Below are 9,645 nucleotides of genomic sequence, written 5' to 3' on the forward strand. Positions count from 1 at the left end.
TTAAGGGATTTGGCAAACCTGGGCCTGCCCAGATGTTTCCAAACTGGAAAGGTACTCCACACTTGACCGGTACTGGAACCAGAGGCTGGTCAGCCTTTTCTGTAAAACCCAGAGAGTAAATATTTTCAGTTTTGCAGATCATTTTGTTGTAAACATGCAGGTCTGCAATAAGAAAGCGAAGAGCACTGGGAGACAGGAAACAAATGGGCATGCCCACACACTCCCTTCCACTCAGGGCAGCTTCTCTGTGGTGGGGAGCTTTGCCACAATCACTTGCTTCTTTGTTTCCATTGGTTTCTTTGTTTCCAACTTACTGCTCAAGCTCAGAACTTCAGGTGGGCCTGGTCCTTCAGCATCCATGCAGAGAGAAGGCTGAGCGGGGGTGGGAACCCCACCTGATGGAGAAAAGAGATTGGTGGGAGGGACATTGCGGTGGCCACCATGACACAAGACAATCACACCTTCCGAGGTGAAAGAGAACGAAGACAAGGGAAGAACACAGCAGTGGGACCCCTAGGTCGCCTGCCAGGCTTGCTCTCCCTCCACGGCCACCCGGGGGCCTGGGTGGTGTTGGAACTCAGCTACAGTGATTAGGCTGAGGGGACTCAGGATAAAGGACCCTCCGTCTCCACGCCGGGTTCCAAGCGCAGCCCCTCTAAGTCTACCCTCTGAGTTTCTGGAACTCAGCTGGAAGAATACATGATCAGGCCAGACCCAGAGCCCAAGCCAAACACGACAGGGGTCACGTGGGGTTGTAACCCCGTGCTCAGTGGTCGGGGTCTCCTTGAAAATCTGCAGAAATCCCTGTTCTGCCTCATTCCTGGGAGAAACCCCACAACTCCTCCTACTCTGTCTGTTCTTCTCTTGAGGCTATTGTCCTGGAGGGATGCAGAGTCCTTGAACCTGGCCCTCCAAACGTGCATAAGCAGCCTGTTCAATAAAACAAATTATGCAGTTTTTCACCTTTGCCAGTTTTTTGATTCCAGAGAGGCTGCGGGACTCTTTCTCACCCTCTCCTGTGCCCCCAGCACTTGGTGGCCCTCTCCTCATGGAAACACAATTTCCCACAACTGCACCCTGCCTCCCAGCTTGTCAGAGGGGAGTGACCCACAAAGACACAGGTATTTGTGAGGAGCCTGTCCCCAAGCAGAAAGCCTACTCCTGGAGCCACGGACAGGGATATGGCCTCCTGAGCTGCTCAGCTCTAATTGAAAGCCTAAACTGGGGACCCCGAACATTGCTGAATGACTTTCTGAGTCACCTTGGCTGGAGGGGCCTGATTTGTCATTCTAGGAATGGATGTAGCCCAGCCTCCATTTTCAGGGCTGACATTCATGATGGATCTAGTTCCCCCAACTGCACCTCAGGAAGGAGAGGCCCTTCCATCCCACTGGTTAGAAACCCATCCCAGGGGAGTTCCGAAGCACCACATCGCTGTCAGTTCCAGCATCCCTGCAGAGTGGCCCCTGCCCCTGAATAAGCCCCTTCCTTGGGCCTTCCCTGCCCCGACATGACCACACCCCAGGTGGTGCTGGGGAAGGCAGGGAGTGCAGTGAGGGGTGGGGGTAGCAGAGACCCTTGCTCTGGAGTGAAGGTTCTTGGGGAGACCACAGAGGAAGGCACAAACCACCCCCAACCTATACCCCAAACTCTTAGCCCCGCCAAAACAGGGGCAGCTCTGCGCCCTCTCACCATGGCTCTCCTCTGAGACTGCACCCAACCCGGCATCTGGCACCCCAGCCCTACCTCCCCTCTTATGACAGATCCCGTCTTCTTGGAAACTGCCTTGCAGCGCGTATTCAAGGCCGGCAGCTGGCCTGGCGGATCTGCATTTCAGGTGCCCTACCTGGCCAGCCCTGCTTGCCTGGGCTCAGTCCTCTATCTTGCCCACAGCTAGCCTGGGTCCACGTCCGGTGCAAGCGGAGGCCGTGGAGCCCAGGCTGATCCCCACACACGGACAGGTGAGGGTGCCCCGGCCCCGCCGCACCGCTGCCCCGCTGCCCCGCCCACTGGTGGCAGCAACGCCCCAGCCTCCGGCCGGCGCCACCTGCAAGTGAGAACGTCCGCGCGGCCCTGCCCGCCGCGGCCCCGCCCATCTGTCCCATAAGCTCCCCCACCCCTGTCCTGGCAGCGCCCTGGCTCCCATTGGCTCTGCATGTTCTGCCCTCGCACATCTAGACTCAGGAGGACGAACAACGCAAGCGCTAGGGGAGGGCCCCGCGGCGTTGCCATGGTTACAGGCGCCGCGTGCCGCGCGGGCCTGGGTGCGCTTCTGGGGCGGGGAGCGGGCTCCGGAAGTGTGTAGCTGCCAGGGACAATGCGGTGCTTGCTGCTGGGGATGGCGGCTTGCTTGGCCGGGCGACTAGTTCTCGCCTGGTCTGTCGGCGGCTGACATCCTGTCTGGGGCGGAGTCCCACAGATGGTAAACGTACGTCCGCGCCGTCGGCGGGGCCGGTGGACATGAACCGGGGTGGGATCGCGGTTTGGGTTGTGGCTGGGGAGGGCTGTGGTGCCGGTGAGCGTGTTGGGGCGGGGCGGGGCAGGGCTTGGGCACAGCCCCAAGCTTTCCTCCCCCTCAGGCCCTGGGGCTGGGGCCACGATTCTGGGTCTACCTTGGTGGCCGCGGCCTCCCAGAACCCCCCGGGAAGGGCAGGCGGAGGACCCCTCTTAGATGAAGCGGGGCCTTACCCGGGTTTTGAAGAGCCCCAGAATCAGATGTTGGAATGGGGTGGTTTATCAGCCTTGTTTATCTGCAGGGAAATTTCAGTTCCATCCAGAAGTTGGTTCCTTCAGTCAACCTCAGGAATAAGACAAGGGTCAGTGCCGATAAGGAGTTATCTAGGGCTTGACTCAAAATAAACTATGCGGGGTGTAGGGATGGTAGATGGGACCCTCTCTCTTGAAGTTAGCAGTCTTCTGGGATTAGAGGCCCTGGCTGAGGATTACATCCTCATCTGCAGTAATGGAGGTTGTGAGAAACACACAGAGAAGGGAGGGGTGCGGTGGCGGCGGTAACTCATTACAGAATCCAGGACCCTTGCCTGGCTCTTGTGTAGAAGAGTCCCGCCTAGGATAGGGCAGCAGTTAACAAAGTGTATCCAAGGCCCCTGAGGTGCAAGACCATTTTCATAGAAACGTCGGGATGTCACCTGCCTTTTGCACACTCTTGCTCTCCCTAGTTCCTGTGGAGTTTTCCAGGGAAACCCTGGCCTGTGATATCACAATACAGGGAATGCAGAGGCACATAGGAGAATTCAGCTCTCACCAGTCCAAAAGAGATTTGCAGAAATTAAAATCACTGCTATTCTTCTCACTAATGATTTTTGTTTTGAAAAATAGAATTATATTTTGTTTAAGAGTATTAATGGTAACATACAGTAGATTGTTAAAATTTTTAAGTGAATTCATACACTTTTTCTAACTTCTTATTCAACTTCTAACACAGGAAATATTGATAGATTTAACTCACATAAATAACAGCCTTTTGGAGTTCTCAGTAATTGTTAAGAGTGTATAGGGTTCTGTAGAACAAGAAGTTTGAGAGCCCCTGGAGAAAGGGTGCTCAGGTGCTAGTCAGGTGCTTAGTGGTGTTAGACATACGTCAAGATGTCTTCCGCAACTGTTCCCGGACTTGAAGTAATTGGCCACATGGAGATGGGTGGGCAGTGCCTCCACTTTACAATCCAGAAGCTGCTGAATGTGTCTGGAGTCTAGGCCATTGGCTGTGCAGGGGTTCCCGTTGTATCTGTTCTATCTAAGCCAGGATTCCTGTGCAGAGGCCTGGCCCTGAAGACCTGCTCTCCTTTGCTCCCTGTCAGGTACCTTCTGTGTGACTTGAACCCTCCAGAGGGCATCAGCCTCCGTAGGAACGTCTGCATCCACATTGCCTTCCTCCTGAAGACCCTGCTGAAGATGGAGGAGCCGGTACTGGTGCTATCCCCTTGGGGCCACCTCTACCACTGGCAGAGCCCTGACATCAACCAGGTCTGGATTCCCTGGTCCGACTCCTTTGACCTCTCAAACCTCAACAGAAACATCCCTGACATTGAGTACGAGCAGTTTATTGCAGGTGAGGTGGTGGTCATTTAACTGGGGCCAGGTGGTCGTTGTTCTGGTTCTGATCTGAACATTGGGCCATCTTACTTTGGGCTTGTCATTCTGCTTAGGGGCCCTGCTCATGTTTCCCACACTGCAGTTGAATTTGGTTTTTTCATAGTATTTTCTGGAAATCAATTTGAAGTGAATGAGCTCTATGTCCCCTCACTTCTGAAAACACTGGCCTCCTGGTGAGATGGAGCAGTGACAAGGAGGCCACTGCCACAGAGACCTTGTCCCAGAAGGACTCGCTCCCTGTGCACTCAGGGCTGTTCTTACCTGTAGGAAAACACGATATGTGTGTAGCATGGGCCACGTGCTGGAGAAGATATATAACTGCACATCCAGTATAATTTGGTCCTGCTCAAGCTACCAATTTTAAGTTTTGTAAGAAGGAAGAGTTCAAGATTTTCTTTGAATAAAGGTATTTAGAGCTTATCAATTTTTTTTTAAATTGAAATGTGGTTGATTTACAATGTTTTGTTAGTTTCAGATATACAGCTGTTTTATTAGTTTCAGGTATACAACATAGTGATACAGTTGTATATATACATAGCCTATTCTTTTTCAGGTTCTTTTCCATTATAGGTTGCAAGATACTGAATATTGTTCCCTGTTTTCTACAGTGAATCCTTGTCATTTGTCTGTTTTACATATAGTAATTTGTATCTGTTGATCCCAAACTCCTAAGTTTGGTTTATAAGTCTGTAAGTCTGTTTTTGTTTCATAAATAAGTTCATTTGTACCATTTTTTTAATATTCCACATATGAATGATATCATATGATACTTGTCTTTGTCTGACTTATTTCACTTTGTGAGATAATCTCCAGTTCCATCCAAGTTGCTGTAAATGGCCTCATTTCCTTCTTTGTTATGACTGAGTAATATTCTGTTTTATCTAAATACCACATCTTTATCCAGTCATCTGTCAGTGGACATTTAGGTTGCTTCTATGTCTTGCCCATTGTAAACAGTGCTCCTGTGAACATTGGGGTGCAGGTATCTTTTGGAATTAAGGTTCCCTCTGGGTATATGCCTAGGAGTGGGATTGCTGGATTAGGTGATAAGTTGATTTTTTTTTTTTTTTTGTCTTTTGAGGAATCTCCATACTCTTTTCCACAGTGGCTGCACCAAACTATATTCCCAACAACAATGTAGGAGGATTTCCTTTTCTCCACAGCCTCTCCGGCATTTATGGTTTGTGGACTTTTGAATGACGGCCATTCTGACTGGTGTGAGATGATAACATTGTAGTTTTGAGCTGCATTTCTCTGATAATTGAGCGATATTGAGCATTTTTTTATATGCCTATTGGCCATTTGTGTGTCTTCATTGGAGAATTGCTTGTTTAGTTGTTCTGCCCATTTTTGGATTTGGTTGTTTATTTTTTTCTTATTAAGTTGTATGAACTATTTATATAGTCTAGAAATTAAGCCATGGTCAGTCTCATCTTTTGCAAATATTTTCTCCCATTCCATAGGTTGTCTTTTTGTTTTACTTATGGTTTCTATTGCTGTGCGAAAGTTTATAAGTTTAATTAGGTCTCATTTATTTATTTTGGCTTTTATTTCTGTTGCTTGGGTTGCTTAGATTGCCCTAGGAAAACATTGCTGAGATGTCTGTCAAATAATGTTTTGCCTATGTTTTCTTGTTAGAAGTTTATAGTGTCTTGTCTAATAGTTAAGTCTTTAAGCCATTTTGAGTTTGTTTCTTTTTGGTTTTTTTGTGACTCTATTGTATGCTTTTGATTTGTGGTTACCTTATTCTTCAAATATATCAACCCATTACTATATCTATTTCCTTTAGACTGATAATCACATAGGCTCCAACACATCCTAAGAATAATGAAGAAAAAAAAGAAAGAAAAAAATTTATATTTTCTTGCTCCCCTCTCCCATTCCCACCTTTATTTTGATGTCCTTTTTCATTTTTACATCTTTATGTTTATTCTCTTGTAACTCGTTATTGCATTTCCAACTATGGTTTTCCTGTTTCTATAGTGTCCTGCTTCCTTTCTGTTTAGAATAGAACCTTTAATGTCTCTGTTAGTTTCAAAATTGCTGAGTTATCTCACCTCTCCCCTCCCCGCTCCCCCCCAGGCCTCTGAATACTTAGTCTAGGAAAGCTAAACCATTGTAGCCTTCATCGGTTCTGGGAAAGCAATCTTCAGAGTGGGAAAAAACATTGAAAAATATTTTGTGAGTTGCTTTCTACCTTTGCCCAGAGATGAGAAACATCTGAAGGTGGAGGAAAAAAGTTGGAGGTGGGGAACACAAAGTCTTTTCTCCTTTTGCTTCTGAAGAAGTGATTGCTTTTGTAATTAGTGATGATGCCCTTTAAATTGGTGAGATCGAGATTCCACAGCTTCAGCGCCTGTGAATAACCAGCTGGGAGAAAGCTCTCTAGGGCCCCTGCAGTGGGAAATGCAGCCCCTCTGAGCACTTGTTGTTCTGTATTCTTCCTGCCTCCACACGGGTTCGCTAGGCACCTTGCAGGACAATGCAGTTACCCAAGGTAGATGACGGGGAGACCCCTGCTGTGTGGCGAGCCACAGGAGCCCACACTTGAAGGACAAAATGTAGAGTAGTGGGGCGGTCATAGGAACAGAGGTTGGTTGAGACCCAGGATAGTGTCCTGGAGTCCAGCAGCCAAGGTTTGTGGGGCAGATGGGGCCCTAGGTCATGGGCAGTCCTTGAGGGATCTGAAGCAAAGATAGGAACCAAGAGACTGGATTTGTGTGGGGGTACAGTGCCCCTTGGTGGCTGCAGGGCAGCTCAGCGAGCCCAGGGGGAGCGGGCACTTCCCCACAGCTGGGTTGACAGGTCAGAACCAACTCACTGGGGACCGAGAGGCACTGAGTCATTTTCAACTTTTTGTCCCTCTTCCTGGAAAAGAAACTGCTGCCTGTTAAATAGCCTGTGTCATTAGTGATAATTAAAGACATGAAGCAAGATTGCCTCAAAAGTCATCCATTGTGTAGTTGTTAATAAGGGTCAAATGCAAACTTGAATAAATGAAATGAAACATTCATCAGAGGATTTTAAAATCCTTTAAAATAAAAAATCTTACTGCCTTTGTTCTTCATTTCAGGGTTCACTTGGTGATAATAATTGTAAACAAAGCAACAGCAAACCCTTACAGAACTCTGTCCTGCTACTGCAGGAATGCTGTGTTCATGAAAATTCAATGAGTTGGCACCACTATGAATTCCACTTTAAAGGTAAGGACATTCATTAATCACACGGCTAATAAATGACAGAGCTGGGACTTGAACCCAAGCTGTCTGGCCCCAGAGCCCCCTCTCAGCCCCTTCACTGCAGCTCATCACTTGGCATGCCTGACACAGGCCAGCATTTAAGAGCAGCGTGACCTTGGCCAAGGCTGCTTCACCGCTTGGTTTCTGATTCCTCATCTGTAGAATAGGGGTGTGGGCAGTGAACTCTGTGAGCTCAGTGGTCACTTCCTCCAGCTCTGCTATTCTACTGCTTTGAGTTAGTTTGCTAAGTATTCGAGATCCCACAAGGCCCACACATGGGCTGGCGCTTTGCTAGGCCTTGGGTTACGGAGAAAAGTAAGATCAGCCTGCTTCTCTGAGGAGCCTGTGTCCCTCCACGGGAAGCAGCTGCGAGGCCCAGGATCCCTCACTGGTGATCGGGGACTGGGCAGGAAAGTCTGATAAGAGAAGATGAAAGCAGAGCCCCTCCGGGAATGATGGTGGCCACACAGCTCTCAGGAGCGAGAGCCTCTGTCCAGGCTGTTGAGAGGGGGGTCCTGATGAGGCCAGTAGTCCCCCCAACCTAAGCCCTCAGAACAAAGATCCAGCCACCCCTGCAGTGTCACCATAGAGCCAGTCCATCCTCATCACTGTGCCTCTGTATTCCTTTGTCCTGGGGCCTCTCTTCCCCCTACATCCAGAAGACTTTTCTCCCTCTCTTCTCTGAGTGTCCCCTCACTTCACCCATGGTCCCTGCTTCCTGGGTAACCATCTCTGGAGTTGACGCTTTGCCCCCTCACAGCCCCCTGTTTGATCAGGTGCCTGGATTGACCTCCTTGTGCTCACTTTCCACCTTCAGATCATTGCTCCTCCTCTCTTGGGAGCACCTGGAAAACCCAGATCCTTTCCTAGCAGTGCTGGCCACCCTGGCCTCCCTGCTCCTCTGCCTCAGTCAGGAGCACCTGGACCACCAGCTCTGTATTGCCTCACCTACTACCAGCAAGACTTCAAAGTTCATTCTCCCTCCACCACCCAGTCTTCTTCTCCGTCAGCCTGAGCCAGCAACCGCCCATTCACCCTAGCCCCGGGCTCATACCCGGGCGTGTCTCCACCCCGGTTCCAGCCTCTCTCCTTTAAGTGACCACCTCTAGCCGTCCAGCTGCTTCTCCACCAGCCTCCCTGGCCCTCCTTCACCCTCACTTGGGCATCAAGCACTGACTCCTCTGCTTTTCTGCCAGTCCACGTTCCTCTTACTTCCACTTCCCCACCTTCCAGCTCTGCATCCACAATCAGCACTCTCTTTATGACAAACAAAACCCCCTTGACCCTTGATCTTTCCAGTTCCTCACCAGGACGACTTCCATCTCGGTTCACCCAGCTCTATTTGTTCTGAGCCTGCAGGCAGCAGGCTCTCCCAGCACAGATTTCTAAGACTACAAATCAATGCCCACCATGTTGCCACTGCCTAGCAATCCTCCAGGATTTCTCTAGTGAGCACATTTCCCCACTTATCACTCAGTGGTGTCAACATTCTCTGCTCTCTGCACACCTCTAAGCTTCCCTCTGTCTCTTCCCCGACTCCCAGCAGATGGTCTTACCTCCTACTTCAGAGAGACTGACATGTTACTGGAAAGAATCTCTCTCACCTGCAGCAAATCTGCTCACCTCACCTTTTATCTGTCTCTCTCCCACCTGGACTCTAGCTGTAGTTGTTCTTAATTTAGTGAGTTTAGTTGACATATATATACACAGTTAAAAGCATAGCACACTATAGGCTACCTTCTAGGGCTTACTTTTTCAATTTAACATTGAGTGTGTGATTCATCCATTTAGTTGCATGTACCTGCAGTTCATTAGTTTTAACTGATCTTAAATATTGTGTGTGTGAAAATAACACAAGAGAAAGGTAAGCCAGGATTCAGGATGCTGGTTACTTCCTGTGAGAAGAGGCCAAGGACAGGATAGGGAAAGAGGACACAGTATGTCACTGTCAATATTCCTGTTATGATGCTGGGTGATATGTTCATAACTGTGTCTTATAATATTAATTTTAATATGTAAATACCTCTGACAGGCACCTAAGATGAGAATTTGTCATGAACCAAGACATACAATGGGTAAAACTACTTCATTATTGTTATGTAATCTTGTTATATTATATATTAATCATAATCTTACATTAATTGTTATAGGTTATATATTATATAGATGGATGAATTATATATTATGTATATAAACACCTACATATGTATTATATATAATCTGCTAATAAATAAACATAAAATGCTAGTATATCTTCTATTATGTGTTATTTAATAAATAATAACATACTATA

The 9,645-nt window shown here is 48.2% G+C and overlaps 1 long non-coding RNA gene across 1 annotated transcript; it reads left to right on the forward strand.

The window, feature by feature from the left end:
• The first annotated feature begins 3,818 nt into the window (after window positions 1–3,818).
• Window positions 3,819–8,409, forward strand: LOC140694300 (uncharacterized). Its single transcript, XR_012070030.1, has 3 exons — window positions 3,819–4,069; window positions 7,187–7,316; window positions 8,170–8,409. It is a non-coding gene; the product is annotated as an uncharacterized lncRNA (long non-coding RNA).
• The last annotated feature ends 1,236 nt before the right edge of the window (window positions 8,410–9,645 follow it).

The sequence above is a fragment of the Vicugna pacos genome, unplaced genomic scaffold (assembly GCF_048564905.1).
Source record: "Vicugna pacos unplaced genomic scaffold, VicPac4 scaffold_21, whole genome shotgun sequence".
Lineage (NCBI taxonomy): Eukaryota > Metazoa > Chordata > Mammalia > Artiodactyla > Camelidae > Vicugna > Vicugna pacos.